The sequence below is a fragment of the Heterocephalus glaber genome, unplaced genomic scaffold (genome assembly GCF_053883595.1).
Source record: "Heterocephalus glaber isolate CG9 unplaced genomic scaffold, H.glaber_assembly_v1.0 deba00000331, whole genome shotgun sequence".
In the NCBI taxonomy this organism is placed as follows: Eukaryota; Metazoa; Chordata; class Mammalia; order Rodentia; family Bathyergidae; genus Heterocephalus; species Heterocephalus glaber.
In genome coordinates, this window is record NW_028258142.1 from 6,985,692 (window position 1) to 7,004,767 (window position 19,076).

A 19,076-nucleotide genomic window follows, 5' to 3' on the forward strand; every position below is an offset into this window, starting at 1 on the left:
TTTCAAAATAAAATGAGACAAAACAACTCCTCAGATATGATAAGATCATGCTCTTTCTCCAATTACTCATAATCAAACTTTCAGAAGGAAATAGCTGCACTTCATGGCTCAGTCTTCTCTTCTTACTCTGTGGCCAGTGATACTTGTAGCTTAACTCCACAACTCAATGGAGTCAGCCATGTTGATGGTCCCTGCTAAGGCACTTCCATGCACTGCTTCTGGACACTTAGAAGTCTTCAGCATGACATCAACCTTCTCCACTTGGCTGTCTCTCCTTAGCTTCTTGAACCTTTCTGCCATTGATGTCTCCCTTCCTCTATAGCCAGCCTTCCTCATTCTCATTCCAGAATGTCTTCTTTGTTCTCTTCTTCAAACACTGATGATTCAGATTCACTCTAAGCTACCTAATCTGTTTGATTTTTCCTCCTAGGCAGTCTCATACACAGATAATCTCAATTACTCATATTCCGAGAATTATCTATATTGCCTGTTCAGATTTCTGTTCTAAGCTCTGGATCACTATTTCCAATGTATGTGTAGTAACTCTGTGAATGTCATAGAGGAATCTCTGTCTCAGTCTCAGTATTTAGAAACTGAATACATTCATTGTCTTTCCCTAACAATCTTGAGATTTCTGTACCCACCTTTGCAGCTTCCTTTATTCATCATCTCAGCAAATTGTCATGGTTAGTTAAAAAGAGTTTGCCTCAGAATCATTCATTTGTAGTACTTATTACTATAGGTAGAAAATGACTATAAAATGGATTTTTTTGTTAAAATAGAAACATCTTGGAAACTTTATGCTTTCCTGTGGAGTTTAAATGACAGGGATTTCATTTTAGTTCAATCAAATGTGATTTATGTCATTGACAAAATGACACATTGTACCTAATATTAATCATGAAAGAATATGTTCTTATCTTTGACTTTCATCAATAAGTCAAATCTTACTTTATGAATTGATTTCTTTCATTAGACATCTAATATATCTAGCAGCTAGATTAATTTCACCTCTTCCTCTCATATCAGGAGAATGCAAAACAAAGTCTAGTTTGGAGATTTTATACTTGGCATTTATAATATTCCTGAAGGTCAAAATCCAGTCCTTTGCATCCAAATACTTTTGAATTGGTAAAAGCAAACTGCTGCCTGTTCAGTAGTCAGAAAATTATGATGCTCAAAAAATTCAGTGATGGACTTCCAACATGGTTACAGATAGGAGGTATGACAGTAAAAAACAAAAATTTAAAACTATTACATAATTTATTTCAACTTGAATGTGAATTGATTGGGAAATAATGAAAATAAAACCACATTGATCCCCAGGCATCATTTAAACCATGACTCATAATAACCTGAGTCAATTAATGACACTGTGCCTCAGTTTCTCTAACTCAAAAACACTGATCACGCACCCCCTTGATAATTCATGTGTGTGAAAGGGTTTTGTGATCACAGTGTTATAGCCTGCAGTTTAAATGTTCAAAGCTTCCTGCTATGAGCAACAGTCCCAGCACCCCCTAAAAACCTTGCAGCAGACCTGAGTGGTGGGTGCTTTCCTGAATCCCTTCAGCTGCTGACATGATCCAGACAAAGAAAGCACATCCACTGGCAAGGCAATGCTGACTTTTATCGTTGGACATGGGACTATATACCTGAAATCTCGTCCAAGGCACACATTTATTTTCACTTGCCATTTAACTTTCATGTTCTGGTTCTTATAATTTCATTTAGTACAAGAATTTCAAATATCTATAATAAAATGTTTAGAAAAAATATTTATTTTGCTATTAAATATTTTCTAGATATATAAAAATTTATAGGACAAAGCTTTTATTAATTATATAAACATTAAAGAAACAATTAGGAGGTTTTGGCCCTCTTCATTGAAACAATTTTATCTCTTCTATTCATTCATCTTATTTCATGTACTAGCTTTTTTTTGAAATTAATTTTATTGGTACATTTTAGGTATACAATATAATGACCTTCATCACTGGAAATCTGCACCTCTACATAATCTCTCTTGGTTCTTATTTTTTCCCCCTTCCCCTGCCCTCTCATCAACCCCTCCACCCCTCCCTATCTACAATGACTTTGTTTCCATTTTTTCTTTTTCTCTTATTAATTCCATTCCCTTCTTTCCTTTCCCCTACCCCTCCCACTTCCCCTTCCCCTTTGCCCCTTTTCTTCCTATTTCACAGTATCTATTATACCTTTTAGTCCTTATTTACATGCATGAGCTTTTTTCTTTCTCTATTCCCCCTCTCCCCCCAGGAGGAGGTGAGCTGAGGAAGGGAACCTACCGTCTACTTTCTGTAAGGAAGGCTGAGGCTCTCTAATTCTTTCTTCTGGATGTTGAGGAAGCCAGCCTTGTATGACTGTGAGCATGCCAGTCATTACATTCTGGGTTCCTCTGTCCATGGTATAGTGGATTTGATATTTTCAGCTCATTCTGCTCCTTTTTGTCTATTCTCAATTAGTTAAGAATTCTGAAAGATTATCCCTATCCAGGATCTATATCACAAGGCTGGAATGATCCAAGGTTTCATCAGTTCTTCTTGATGTGTCTATGTTTACTAGTCATTATTTTTCTAGATTTCAAGTTATAAATTCATTAATAGAAAGGGTAATTATATTTTGCTTACCTGCTAATATAGTCTTTTTCTCTAAGCCAAATGCATTAAAGTGCTAAACATGTGCAAGGTGTGTCTGTGTCTTTGCTGCTAAAGTTAAGTATTTCTATTTTAGCTAATTTTGCAACCTAATAAAATTATAGCCTCTTTATTGTTTTATTCTTTGGTGGAAAATGGGTCCCCGGTGTTTTTACCTACTGTAAAGGAACAGTCATTGAAATATTTCCCATATGATTCTTTTAAAGACAAAGATCTAATAAATAAATATAATTGTTCAAGTTCACCTTTAAGAAGTGAAAATTAACTGTAAGAGATATATTTTGCCCACAAAATGGTGCAGATTGATAATACCAATAACCTTGACGTCAGCAAGCGTGTGGGGAAATGAGAATCTCCTATATTCCTAGTAGGCACATGAGTCTGCACAAACTTTCTGAAAGCTATTTGTTGGTATTTGTTAGAAGCCTATACCCCTTGACTTAGCAATTTTGCTTTTAAGAAACATTCCCAGGGAAACAACTAAAGATATTCATACAAGGAAGCACCTCCAAAGACACTGTGGTTTTTTTATGTAAGGCAAAAATGAAAATGATTTAAGTGTTCAAAATAATTAAGGAAATCATGACGTAGTTGTATAACTTGCCAAGGACAATTTGGGAGAGAATATTTTTCCTGACTTGGCAAGATGCTTGCAACACACTGCTAAGTAGAAATGTAAGTTCTGAAACAGAGTGGGCAGTCACTTCATATTTTCACACACAAAAGTGGTTTCTCTGAAGGGCTGGATGGTGAGCTACTTCTTCCTTCCCTTGCTCTTATTCTCTTTTGCATATCTGTATTTATTTATTTATTTGTTTATTTATTTATTGTACGAGTGATCAAACTCAGGACCTTCCACTTGCCAGGCAGACGCGGTGCCACTGAGCTACATCCCCAGCTCTATATTTATTTTTTAACAATGAATGCATGAAAGATTTTCAGTAAAATGTTAGATGAATAAATATTTTCAAATAGCTACACTAAAATAACCTGCTTATAAGATACAAACTGGAAAACCTCACTTATCCCCAACATACATGCTAGCACAGCAGCAGAGTTGGTAGGTGGAAGAAATTACTAACACTGAGGTTTGTCTATTACAGCTCATTGATGACCTCTGTCTCTTTACGTATGCAGAAGTTGGGGCAGGGAAAGGGGAAGCTGACAATAGACTATATAACATTCAAAACAAGTAGAATTAGTAATTGGGATAAAATACTAAATTTTTTACTGGTAAAGAACCTAATATCAAATACTTTGAACACTTGATTTTGAGTTAATCAGGCAAATAACAATAGTCTCTCATTAATTTATCAGGAAACTCTTATGAAAATAAACACCTTACCAAGGTCATTGTGGATATTTTTCTCACATTATGGCTCAAAATGTTGAAAGAGATATTTGAGTAACAAAGCCTTACCCTTTCACTGTATTTAAATTTCATTAAATTACATAAAGTCATTTACAGTCTTGGCATCAAATATGCTGAATCATTTTTTGGCTTATTTTGAGCAGTGTGTGAGATTTTTCTTTAACTAGACTGTCTTAGTAACACTGCTAAGAGAATTGTTTCAGGTAATTTACTTTAATACTTTTTCTAAGCTCCCTTCTCACAAATAACTTAAGTACAAATAACATTTGTGTTGACCCATCTTTATTTCTGGGACCAGAGGAAGCCTATTTTCATGCTTGGTTCTGGTAGGTATTTCTAGAATGTTGAATGAACTACATTTTTAATTATCCGTTACATTCTTTGGATTATTTTTTCAACAATAGTCACACAACTCTAAATGCTTTTCAGAGCATTCTAACAACGTTAAGCTTTCTAAATTTAGAAAAAGTTTATTTGTGCAAAAGTAAATTGCAAATAGAAAAGTGGCTATTGCAGTTGCAAAAAAAATAGATTGAGTGTGTTTTTTCTAGGGCACACGCCTAAAAATGTTAGTACTGATGCAGAGATCAGTTTCAGGGAGACATCATCTATTCTTTTGTTTTTTGATGAGATATTAAGGCTAGAACCCAAGTTCTCATACACACTAGGGAAGTGCTCTACCCCTGAGCCACATTCCTGGGGATACAATATCAATTATTTTTCATTACATTCCATCAATCTGTTTTGAGTTCGTGGAAAATCAGTCAATTCTATGACCTTAACAGAAACTTTCCTACCATGCCTCTCTAAATCTTGCTCTTTCTCCTGCAGTGTGGCTTTATATTTTCAGATTCAGAGTTCTCTGGCTGAACATAAATTCTTATTATCTTTAACTGGAATAATTTACCTGTTTGGAAATCTGTTCAGAAATGAGGGCCCCAGGACCATAACATGGTATTTGAGTTTTGGAACAGCAAATGAAAACTGATTCAAGTACAGTGGATGAAAATGTAAACATCTCTGGGGAATCTGGTTATGAGTCACTGAATGAAATACAATCTTCTCTAACCACAGATTTTCTTTTGTTTTGATAATTTAAATTATAATGCCGAAAGTGGTTTATTTACCAATTAATATAGTTATGTCTTAATGAAACTGCCAGGTAACTTCTCTTTAGCCTTAGCTGAATTATCTACATTTTTGTTATGATAGACCAAAAGACCCTCATGTTCAGAAAGAACAATAAGTAAATAAAGGATTCCTGCTCACAGATCTGCTCTGAAATGCAAGCATTTGTAAGCTCCTGTAATATACTGTCTTAATTATAATGTCAGTTCCATCAATTTGCATCATAATTTATTGATTTTTAAACATTCGCTTCCTTGACAGCCTATGACTAATCAATATGAATTTGTGGCGCATAAATGTGTGAAAAATATTCCTTCCCTTCCTTTATAGTTATGGTTTATTTGTACTTATGGCATCTGTTCCTTTCTCTGCTGCCCTTTTAGATGGAATTTCACACATTTAAAAACGCCAGGTTTAGGCTTCTGTTTGCTTTTTTAAGGCAGTAGTTTCTCAATAACCACCTATTTGTGGAAAGGAACTGAGATATAAAAAGAAGACTTTAAATATCCCCACCATTTGCATAAAAATGTGGCATTGAAGGGGCCTGAGTAAGGGGAAAAGATGAGGGATTAGGAAAAATGGGGTTATTTTTTCACATAAGCTTTGTGCCACAAGTTTTGACATCACCTGTTTGTTCTAGGATCTAGAATTCATTATCAACCAGGTTGGCCAGTAAATAATCATTAACTAGGACGCAGGATTGCCTAGGAGGAAGGATCTGAGCTTATTTCCTTTTATTCCTCAGAGACCTATGCCAGAATCTCAGAAACTGAAGAGAAATGAAAATCTGACTTGTCAAAGGCACCTCTTAGAATTTTTGAGGAAGGGACTGTTAGGGGGTAAGCAATACACTCAAGGGACCAGAAGAAAAAGCTTGCCCTCCTTGTATGTTTAGTGACTTTTGCTGTGGCCCAAGGAAGTTGTCTTCTCTGGATTATCTGCCAGGGATCAGCCTAAACATTCCATTCCTCATACAGGCATCAGAAGCCTTGAGTAATGAAGCATCCCAACAATGTGAGAAGCTACACAGATCCATGAAAACACTGATTCACAGCGGTTTTGCAATAACTAGGGGAAAATTCACAAGATCAAACGTTACTATTCTCTGACTTTTGTGCCTTTGAAAATCAATGCCATCCAGAGCAACTTGAATTTAGGATCATGAAATGAATGGCGGCCTGATGAAAGAATTAAACGGGACTGCAGCAACCTGGAAAAGTGAATGAGAGGGAACATAGCAGTCTCCCCTCTCCATCCCAATGCCTCTCCAGCCCCAGCACCTGAACTGTGTATCATCGCTACATAACACAGAACAGCAATGAGATCTTGGCAGAGGATCTTGAGGTAGGATAGTATGTTCACGGCAGAGAGAGTCAGCATAGAACTGACAATAAAGTTCTGAAACTCATAGAATCGACAACCATGGGGCACGTGATTAGGGGACAGTGGTGCAGACCTCAGAATACCAGCAGAATCTGGAAACAGAATTTTCTTCAAACTTTTCAAACCAAACATTGAAATTAAAACCAACTTTAAAATGTCATAATTTTACAAATGATGACAATGCCCTTTATTTTAAGTGTGTGATTTAAAGCCAAATCCTTCTGTGCCCTGCACAATTCCCTGAGTTGAAGCACCTTTACCAAATGATTCTATATAGACACCTGTACATGTTAGAGCTCATAGGCACATTGGGCTTAGATCATTGGAGTTCAGAATCACCAATTTCATCACCCAAAGGTGTCCCACGACTCCTCAAAGTAAGATGCCAGCTCTTGACATTGCACATAGCATTGCCTGCCAGTCTACCACACAATCCAGATGATCTTCATTAATCCTTTCTTGCATCTGTCCCATTTCATCTCTTTGTCTCTGAGTTCTTGTTTCTTTAATCATAGATGCAGAATGCTTGTTGGACCTGTCCAAATTTGGCATTTGTATTCTCCTTGGGACAGGAATTCAAATCTTTTTTATGGAGACTGGTTTTACTTCCTAGGTCTAGCATTATGATTTTCTTGATGGGAATATCCGCCTTAAGTGTAGTTCTCCAAACACAGTATTCTCACCTGGGTTTCTAATAGGCCACCCAGTAGGAAATTATAAGAAGGATCCAGTAGAAATTAGAAGAGTAAGTGTACAGTTGAAATGTGACCTGAAAGTCTTTGTGACTCCATAAAACAGGCCAAATTAAAGAATAAGTGATTTCCAAGAAATAAATGCAAATGGTTCCTAAACATGTGAAATGGTGTTCAACTTCTCTGAAATCAAATAAATTCACATAACAGCATGACCCATTGCGTACTAACAGATTGGTAAGTTTAAAAAGATTGATAAAACTTACTATTTAGTGAGGCTCAGGGAAAAAAATCTGAAACACATTAATGGTTATATAAATTCATGCAAACTTCTGCAAGGTAATTATGACTATGCAGTAGGATTTTAAATATAGGTGTGGAAATAAACAAAGACCAACTAAATGTGAATGGGCAATGGCAATTTATTCAGAGCTTGTTTTAGCGAGGGCGCTAGCACAACCATTTATCATTTGACCGAGACTCAGAAGCATGTAGAGGGGTGAGAACACTTTACAGTGGGAATAAGGGAGGCTATAAATGTGCCCAGGTCAGAAGCTATTTGCCTAGGGGAGCTGGAGGTATACTAACTAGATATGGGGTACCCTATGTGATTGGATATCCTATATGATTTCTGCATTTTTAAAAACTGTTAATTTAAAAAGATTAGGGAAGCTGTCATTAGTTAAGCAAAACCATGGCCACTTTCTTACAAATTTGATACAGTTATTACAAATATTATTGTTTGGTGTCCTGGACCAGTTGCTCCTATGGTTTGACTTACAGATCATAGTCTTGCTTTCTGGGTTAATTTCTTTAAGTAATATATTGTTCTTCTGGATTGCTTGCAGATTATGGGTTAGATTTTATTTTTATATATAGTCTGGGTACCGTCCATTTGTATATTCAGTCTATTATAGAAATTTTCAGAAAGTGATAGTTGCACAATGATTTCATTAAAGAAATTATTTGTTATTTCAGAAACCATGAAACAGATGAACGTTATCCTTTCCAATCGACTATTATGGAAGACTGTGGCAAATAAGTGAAACCATGGTTTATACAGAAACACACAATCTGTAAAAGTAAGTTACAAAGGGGGACATCATGCCATTAGTGAAACACCCTAATGATACATATATAAACTATCATATTATGTAAGATTTCTAATCCATTCTGAGAAATCCCAGAGACCCCAGACCACAGGGAAGCCATCTTTTGTCAAAGTTAAGTATATTAATTTGCTGTAGCAAGGAAAGTACACACCCAAGGGAAAATGTAGGATAAAAGAGTTGGAATTGGCAAGTTACACAGTTTGGGCTCTTGACATTGGAGAAGAATGTTAAGAAATAAGGTTTAGTTTTAGATTGCAGGCAGCCAGGAAGCATGGGTGATTGAATGATTTTAATACCTTTTATTCAGGAGGAAGGAGTAGTAATGCACAGGAGTACTCATATTGGCCAGAAAAGAGATGTGAGGTCACTGTAGAAGCTTACTGTGCTCGTTTTTGTTTCATCACAACATGATCACAGAGTAACTTCATTTGAAATTGGTAAGGGATCAATCGCATGGTATAGCCTCATGGTTCCCAAATGACGAGCAGAGGTGTCTCTTCAACCCCTCAACACATGTTCAGATGCACCTTGACATAGTTTAAATTTTTGCAGAAAGTACAGTAACATAAACATGTGAGTGTTTATGTGTGTTCCATAAACACTACCACTTCATTTAGACTAACTACTTAACACATGGGGTAGGTTGAGGTACTTCTGGCCTTAGGATCACCATGGAAAAACTACACTGAGACACTAATCATGCAAAGAAGTGAGCAAATTAGAGAATGTAGACTTGCTATTACTTGATGAGCCAGATACTGGGTACAGACTTTCAGAGTTAGGTGCTGTGTTTCAGTCTCTTTCTATTCACTTATCCATTGGCACACAAAAGTTCAAAACTGTGGCAATTGCAGGTCTACACTTGTACAGTACAATATGGTAGCCCACTTGCCACATGTGCCTACTTAAAGTAATAACGTGAAGTAAAAATTTAAAAGTTGATGCTTTAATCATGTTGGCCATATTTCCAGTACCACATTGTTAACAGCTGACAAGGGGTCACATTATTCAATAGCACAAGTACAGTGCATTTTTATCACCTTATCTAGTTCCACTGGGCAATGTGTATGGGCATAGGTTGTAGGGGCTTCATTGTTCATTCCTTTATTCTTTATTCCTTTATTTATGTATGGTCTCTAAGTTCTATGGCCCCAATTTCTTCTACATGTATCTATAAAGATGTGCATGTATAAAACTCTTACTCTTCTCACTTAAAGTTTTCCTATCCATGGGCCAAAATTTAAGAAGTGGTCAAGTTTCTGCCATTTGGTCACAAATGGGGGATAGGTGAGTTGAATGATAAACTCTCTTCCTGCCAAAGCAGCAATATTCCAGCCTGAAATATTTGCCTTTGTGCTGTTTCAATAATGTCTTGAGCATTGCTCCCAGAACTAGTGCTTGTTTGCAATATAAACTGATTCCTATTTCTACAGTTATAGCTACAATGACAACAAATAACAAAGTGTCCACTTCCTTCACCTTAAGAAAAACACAGTAATGTAACAGATAAATTCATGGACATTTGCTTTCAAACCAGGCATTAAGGTATCAAAATGCCTAAACTCAATATTACAGCATTATTTTAAAGAACAGGGAACTAAATTAATGCTCTGTTTTGATGGTAGAAGTTGAGACCCTGTGAGGACTCCTTGTGAACCTTGATGGTGGCTGTCCCCTGCCTCTTGGCTAAAGTGAGCTTGGGGAAGTAGTTAGCTTCCCCTATGGTAAAATGCTACTAGGCAATTAGAATAGTGTAAAATATCGCTTATCATTATGGACTTTCTATTTTTTCCCTCTACAAACCATCAAAACCTACCATATCTTTTTTGGGATGTAGATCAGTAGAGCTCAGTATCTTCAAAAGTGTTTCCCAAAAACAACTCAACCTGGTGGGTGCTTGAAATTAAAAATTGTGTATTGTGTAAGCACGGGGAATACTATGAACTTGATCACTTCCTAGAGATTCAAGTTATATTAATTCCTGGATCCCTTTTTGTGACTGTACAAGCTAAAGAGAAAGATCTTTATCAGAAGCTTGTCTATCAATTTAGAATAGTTAGCAAGTAACCTATTTTAGTCACTTTTGTCACTGCTTAGACAAAATACCCAACATCTGAAGTTAAAGGAAGAAAAATTTTTATTGTAGCTCACAGATTGTACAGGTTTCAGTTTATAGGTGGTTGGCTCCAAGGCAAGGTGGCAGAGCAGAGGGGCATTTCAGAGGAGAAACAGTTCATGGCAGATAGAAGGTGGAAGGCAGCAAACCATAAGCAACAAACAACAAGCAACAAACACGGCAGCCCTCTTTCTGTCTCTTCTATTATATTCAGGCTACCCACCCTTAGGTCAGGTAGCACTCACACTCTTAACCCTAGTATCACACTGTAAACCAATCCCAGCCTCACACCCTTAATCCCAGCCTTTTATGCTTTAAATTCAGCCACCTCTGAAAAGCTCCACCTATGACTGCATGAGGCTTTGCGGGGACATGTAGATATAAGCCATAACACAGCCTCATTAAATTTTAAGGTTTTCTCATTTAAAATGAAGATGATTCTCTTCACCTCAGAAGACACTTGAAAGGAATACATAACATAACTCGTAATTAGCACATGGCAAATTCTTAGAAATGTCTCTTCTCTTCCTGGGGCTCTGCCTTTAGCCCTGTGCTCATGAGGCAGATGGAGCTGAGCTCTCCGCTCCACTTCACAGAATAAAAAATGGAAAGAAACACAGCTAATCATCAATTTTTAACAAATTTAAATATTTATTTCTGTCTTCAAATTTCCTTTGTTCAAACACATATGCATTCTTATTTAATATATTTCTTAATGTGAGATTTTAAATGAATTTTCCTTTTCATACTGTGATTGTGACATTAATTATAGCAAAGTATTTTTCTTTATTACAAGTTAGTTAATTGCAAGTTGTAATTAAAATTACACTTAATTACAAGTTGATTGGTTTGAATTTTGAAAATAAATTCAAAATAAATTAATTCAAATAAATAAATTCTTCTATAACTTGTAAAATAAAGTGATGTGTTTTCTCCCTTATTTCTCCAAAATCATTTCATTTTGGATTAAATAAAGGATGAAAATAGTAAAAATAAATATTAGTAGCCTAAAGTTATTACTCACTTTTTACAAAACTGACACTGGGGTGGGATAAAAGTGTTAAATAAAGGGCCTAGGATGTAGCTCAGTGGCACCACCCTTGCCTGGTAAGAGTGAAGTCGTGAGTTCAATCCCCAGTACCAAAAAAAAAAAAAAAAAGAAGAAAGAAAGAGAAATTACAGCTTCTCAATTTATAGCTAATATACCAAAATTCATCACCTATATGTAATAAGTGCAATTTAAGCACTTTAGGGCAACTATAGAGGCCAAGTGCTGATAAGAGATTAAAGCATTCACCTAAAAGTAACACCAGCAGAAACTAAACGTCTGAAGAAGGGACAGGAGCTTGCAGTGAAGCAGGGAATAGCTAAGAGGCTCACCTGAAACAGCTTTGCATACTCAAAGGCAGATGTGGAGGCAGCAGTCAAGGAAAGTCCTCTTTTCTCTTATTATCTATGAACTCATGTCTACTGCATAAACATTAGGAATATTTCTGTCTGGAGAAATATAATGCATACTTTTTCATGGTCTACAGTTGTACACTTCTTAATCTTTTTATTTTGACAACAATACCAGTTTTGCATGACTTAATTGAAATACTGGAGTTGATTTTCTAATTTAGCTCAATAATATTAACAAATTCATTGAATTAACTAACTGATTGCATGAACAATTTTGCATTTAAGATCTAAGCTAGATATCTTATTGAATGAGTTTGAAAAATTTGTTATTTCTTTAAATGTGCTGTAGATTAAATGTTTGTATCCTCCTCAGACTCACAGCCATAACCTCAGTGTGGCTATATTTGGAGCACAACAGTAATTACATAAAATCAGATCACTGGGGTGGGGCTCTGATCCAGTATGGATGCTTGGTGTTCTTATAAGTAAAGACCATTACACTTTCTCTCTCTCTCTCTCTCTCTCTCTCTCTCTCTCTCTCTCTCTCTCTCTCTCTCTCTCTCTCTCTCTCCCTCTCTCTCTGCCTCCCTCCCTCCCTCCTTTGCCCTCACCCTTTCCCTCTCCCTCTTTCAAAAGTTCTCTCTGGAAGCTAATGGTCACCACTTTGAGCACCTCTTGTAATTGTAGAAGCCAAAGGTAACTAATTAATATCATGATGTCTCAATAAATTTAGTACTAAAATATTTATACAAGTTTTCCTTTCCTGATGTATACATTTGTTTTGGTGAACTCTGTATATAGGGTATATTTCCTCTTTAAAGGTTTGGTAGAACTTACTAGAACAAACAATCAAAGTCATCCAGTTTTCAAGACAAATTGGTAAAATCTAAAAATTATGTTTTCAGTTTACTTTATGATAATTGTTCTAATCAAGTTTTTCAATTTGTGACATTTTTTTGTAATGTATAGTCTTCTAGACAACCATGAGTCTATGGCTATAACCACCTTCAGTGTGCCTGATCTCATATGTTCTTGGAAGCTAAGCAGGGTCTGGCCTAGTTAGTATTTGGATGGGAGATAACCACGAATTTGCTGTTTCATTTTTTTTTTAAAGTTAAAAATTTCACTTTTCAAGAAAAGCTTTTCTTTCTCTTTTAAAAATTCCTTTACATCTTTGGTTGTTGTTTATTTTCACATCATAATTTTTTTTTATTCTTAAGTTCTTTAGTTGGTACATTTTAGGTGTACAATACATTTACATTTGTCATTGGGTGCTTGTACCTGTACGTGATGTATCTTGGTTCTTATTTTTTCCCTATTACCAGTGTGCCCTTCACCCCCTCCACCCTTCTCTATTTACATAGACTTCTTTTTCTTTCTTTTTTTCTTTTCTCATAATTTTTCTTTTCCCTTCTTTCCTTTCCCCTTCTCCTCCCATCACCTCTACCCCTTGGACTTTTCTTCCTATTTCAAATTATCAATTATTCATTTTAATCATTTTAACTCTTATTTACACTTTCAGTTTCTCACAGTGGAGAAATTATTCGGTATTTACACATGTGTGTCCTATTTATTTCACTTAAGAATATGGCCTCAATATGCATCGATTTGGCTATAAATAACTCTGGTTTCTCATTCTATATGGCTGAGTAGTACTCCATTTTATAAAAAAACCACATCTTCTTTATCCAGTTTCCAGTTGATGGGCACTTGGGCTGTTTTCAAGCTTTAGCTATTATAAACTGTGCTGCAATAAACATGGGTGCACATATATCGCTGTGGTATGATTCTTTTAATTCTTTTGGGAAGATACCCAGCAGTGGAATAGCGGGGTCAAATGGGACCTCTAGTCCTAGTTCTTTGAGGTATCTCCATACTGATTTCCACAGTGGTTGCACCAGCCCGAACTCCCACCAGCAACGGAGAAGGGTTCCTTTCTCCCCATAGCCCCACCAGCATTTGTTATTGGTTGATTTCATGACAGCAGCCATTCTTTCTGGGGTGAGGTGGAATCTCAGTGTCTTTTTCATCTGCGTCTCTCGAATGACCAATGATGTTGAACATTTTATCATATATGTATTTGCTGCTTTTGCTTCTTTGAGAAATATCTGTTCATTTTAGATGCCCATTTTTGAACAGGGTCTTTGAATTTCGGGGGTGTGATTTTTTCAGTTCTTTATATATTTTAGATAGTAGTCCTTCGAGGTACAGCTGTTAAAAAATTTTTCTGACATTTTAGGTTCTTTTAGCTCTGTTGCTGGTTTCTTTTGCAGTGCAGAAGCTTTTTAATAAGATGAGATCCTAGTTGTTGATTCTTCTTGCTACTTCCCATGCTATTGAGATTTTGTTCATAAAGTCTTTTCCTACGCCAATGTCTTCAAGAGTTCTACCTAACTTATCTTCCAGCAAGTTTAGTGTTTCTGTTTTAATAGTTAGATCTTTAATCCACTTTGATCTTAGTTTAGTGAATGGTGATAGGTACGGGTCTAGTTTTAATCTTTGGCAGGTTGAAGTCCCGTTTTTCCAACACCACTTATTAAATAGCCTATCTTTCCTCCAATGAGGTTGGTTGGCTTCTTTGTCAAAGATGAAGTGGCTGAGTATGCCTGGAGTTGTTTCTGCACCTTCTAATCTATTCTACTGATCCTCAGATCTGTTCTTTTGGCAGTACCATACTGTTTTTATCACAGTAACTTTGTAATATAGTTTCAAGTTGGGGATTGTGATACCCCCTGCCATGTCTGTGTTGCCTAGAGTTGCTTTTGCTGTTCTAGATCTCTTTTTGTTCCAAATGAATTTTTGAATTTTTTTTCTAGTTCTGTGAAGTATATTGTTGGAATTTCAATCAGTATTGCATTAAATCTATATAGTAGTTTTGGAAGTATGGCCATTTTCACTATATTGGTTCTTCCTACCCAGTAGCAAGAGATGTCTTTCCATCCTCTTCAATCTCTTTTTTTCAGAGTGCTGTAGTTTTCAATGTAGAGGTCTTTTGCTTCCTTTGTTAGATTGATTCCTAGATATTTCATTTTTTGGATGCAATTGTAAAAGGAATTGTTTACCTAATTTTTCTCTCAGTGAGTGTGTTATTTGTGTACAAGAAGGCTATTGCTTTTTGAGTGTTGACCTTGTATCCAGCTACTCTACTGAATCTCTCAATTAAGTCTAGAAGTCTTTTGGCAGAGCTTTTTGGGTCTTCTATGTAAAGTATCATATCGTCAGCAAATAATGACAGTTTAACTTCTTCCTTTCCTATCTTTATTCCTTTTATTTCTTTCTCTTGTTTAATTGCTGTGGCTAACGTTTCCAGAACAATATTGAACAGGAGTGGTGATAGTGGGTCTCCTTGTCTTGTTCCTGATTTTAGCTTGAAAGTTTGCAGTTTATGATCATTTAGTATGATGTTGGCTGTTGTTTTTTTTATAGATTGCCTCAATCAGGTTGAGATAAAGACCTTCCATTCCAATTTTCTTTAGCGTTTTTATCATAAGTGGGTGTTGGATTTTGTCGAAAGCCTTTTCTGCATCTATTGAGATGATCAAACGGTATTGGTCCTTGACTCTGTTAATACAGTGTATTACATTTCTTAATTTACAAATGTTGAACCATTCTTGCATCTCTGGGATAAATCTGACTTGGTCAGGGTGTATGATCTTCTTGATCACCCTCTGTATTCTGTTTGCCAGTATCATGTTGAGGGGTTTTGCATCTATGTTCATTAGAGAGATTGGCCTGTAGTTCTCTTTTTGGGTTGGGTCTTTCCCTGGTTTTGGAATCAAAGTAACACTTGCTTCCTGGAATGAATTTGGAAGCCTTGCTTTCCTTTCAATTTCCTTGATGATTTTAAGAGTAATGGTGATAGTTCTTTAAATGTCTTGTAGAATTCAGCAGTGAAGCCATCAGGACCTGGGCTTTTCTTTGTTGGTAAATTTTTTATTACATTTTCAATTTCACTCATTGTAATTGGGGTGTTTAGAATTTCTATATCTTCTTCACTTAACTTTGGCAATTCCTATGTATCTAGAAATCTGTCCATTTCTTCTGTTTTCTATTTTATTAGCATACAGATTCTCAAAGTAGGTATTGATGATCCTCTGGATTTCTGTTGAATCTGTTGTGACTTCCCCTTTTCCATTCTTAACTACATGGATTTGCACCTTTTCTTTCCTTTTATTTTGATAAGGTTGGCTAAAGGTTTATTGGTTTTATTTATTCTTTCAAAAAACCAACTCTTTGATTCTTTGATATTTTTGTATCATTCTCTTAGTTTCCACTGCATTGATTTCTGCTCTGATCTTTATAATTTCCTCTTGTATGAGCTTTGGTTTCTAATCCTCTTTTTTTCTAGGAGCTTGAAGTTCTGCATTAGGTTGTTTATTTGAGTTCTCTCTATTTTCCTAATATGGGCATTCAGTACTATGAATTTCCTGCATAGAACTGCTTTTATTGTGTCCCACAGGTTCCTGTATGCTGTACTGGCTTTATCATTTGCTTGTAGAAAGTGTTTAATTTCTTCTTTAATTTCCTCAGTGACCCATTATTTGTTCAGGAGTGTGTTATTCATTTTCCATGTATCTGTGGGGGTTTTGCGGTTTCTTATGTTATTGATCTCCAATTTTATTGCACTATGGTCTGATAATATACAGGGGGTAACTTCAATTCTTTTACATTTACTTAGACATGTCCTATGAGCTAGCATGTGGTCTATTTTGGAGAATGACCCATGTGCATCTGAAAAGAATGTGTATTCTGATTTTGTGGGGTGGAACACTCTGTAAACATCTATTAAGTCCATTTCTTCAATAGGTTGGTTCAGTTCTAGAATTTCATTGTTAATTTTTTGTCTAGATAATCTGTCTATTTATTATAGTGGGGTATTGAAGTCCCCCACTACAATTGTATTAGTGTTTATTTGATTTTTCATGTCCATTAATATTTGTTTTATATAGTTGGGGGCATTCGCATTTGATGCATATATATTTATGATTGTCATGTCTTCTTGGATTGTTCCCTTCACAAGGATGTTGTGACCATCTTTGTCTCTCTTAATTAGTTTTGGTTTGAAATCTACTTTGTTTGCAAATAAGATTAGTACCCCTGCTTTTTCCTGGGTTCCTGTGGCATGGAGAACTGTTTTCCATCCTTTTACTTTCAGTCTTTGAATTTCTTTTTGAGTTACATGTGTTTCTTGTATAGAGCATATTACTGGATTTTGCTTCTTAATCCATTCTGCCCATCTGTTTCTTTTGGTTGGTGAATTGACGCCATAACATTGATGGTTATAATTGATAGATATTGATTCATCCTTCTCATGATGTTTTACTTTTGTTGGCTCTTTTATTTATTTTTTCCCCCTTTCCCTTTAGTTTCTTACCTTGCCTAGTGGCTTCCCTCTGTTGGGCCTCATGGAGTTGTGACTGCCATTGTTTTTTTCTAGGATATTGCTTGGAATTATTTGGAGTGCTGGTTTTGTGTTCATGAAATTTCTCAGGTGTTCTTTGTCATGGAAGTATCTAATTTTCCCATCAATTTTGAAAGATAATTTTGCAGGATACAAGAGTCTAGCTTGGAAGTTATTTTCTTTTAGGGCTTGAAATACTTCACTCCAGGCTCTCCTTGACTTGAGGGTTTTTGTTGAGATGTCTGTTGTGATTTTAATGGGCTTTCGTTATAGATGATTTGTTTCTTTTCTATAACAGCTTGTAGGATTTTGTTCTTCTGTTGTCTTTCTGGGATCTTGACTATTATATGTGTATGTGTAGATTTTTTTTGATCGTGACTATTTGGAGTTCTATATGCCTCACTTATCTGTATGTCCAATTGTCTACCTCTGTCTAGGCAGTTTTCCACTATTACTTCTGTGAACAGATTTTTTATGTCAATTGTCCTTTTCCTGTGTTTTAGTGGACTCCTATCAGTCTTATGTTATTCTTCTTTGCATCGTCTAGCAGCTGCTGGATGGATTTCTCATGGCCCCTCACTATTTTTAAGAAATCTCTGTTTTCATGGTCCTTAACTGAAATCCTGTCTTCTATATCTAATATTCCATGTTCAGATTCCCTTAATCTGCTGTGCATACTTTCAGTGGAGTTTTTAATCTCCTGAATATCTGTTTGAATCTGTTTCATGGTTTCTGTTTCTTTCTTATGCTGGGCATTCATGGCTTCTAACATGTTTCTGAGCTCATCTACTTTTTTATCTGTTTCTGTTCTAGAGACTCTAATCATGTCTTTCACTCTGCTTACCATCTCTGTAGTTACCTGGGAGATTATTTCTGCTTTGAATTTTTCTAGAGCCTCATGCATTTGTTTTGTTACTTCCTGTTCTATCAGTTCAGGGTGTCCAGGTTGTTGATTATCAGACTTTTCTACCTCATTTCCCCCAGAGTTTACCCTTAGTAGAGTGGAAGTCTGAGTTTGTGCCTTGCTTAAATGTCTTCTCATTTCTGTTTTTGGTACTGTCCTTTGTTTAATTTTTGTGTTGGTACTTCAAAATTGCTTATTGTAAGTATCTTTGTTGCTTATAATTAGAACCCTTATGGAATGATTGCTTCTCAGAAGTGTCTTCCAGATATAGCTGGTCTTTAGGTTTTGAGTCTCTAATGACTCTGGGGCAATCTCATTTTCATTATACCAGGAAGGACCACTGACTAGATCAATAACAACACTTTAGCCCAAGTGATACCATCAGCAACACCATAGCATCAAGTACATCTTAGAAAGTGACATTTTGTGGTAGTTATTAATCTATCACCTTTAACTATATGAATTAAATCAAAATTGAGGACCAACTCAACATGTGATTATAGTGAATAAACTTTTCTTTTTTTTATTATTTACTTTTTATTGAATTTGTTGATGTTACAGAGTTCTTGCACTGCCAAACCATGCCTGAGAATCCAAAGAAAGAAATGGTAAAATGGACTGCCTCATCCACTCATCATACAGTATATTAAAACTTGATTCATGTGCATTTTTGTAATATTTTGTGTGTATTTTTACAACCTACGTGATCAGTATGGAGGGCCCGAGTCTTTTTGGTATGCGTGCTTACAATCAATAAACTATGCCTGTTCTCTGTTGTGCAGATGGGGAACTCTTTCCTTCTCCTGGGCTGATTTTGGCTGATTTCATCTTATAAGAGCACTGGAGAGTGACTGGACAGTGAGAGAGTGATTTTCCCCTTTCCTCCATCTCT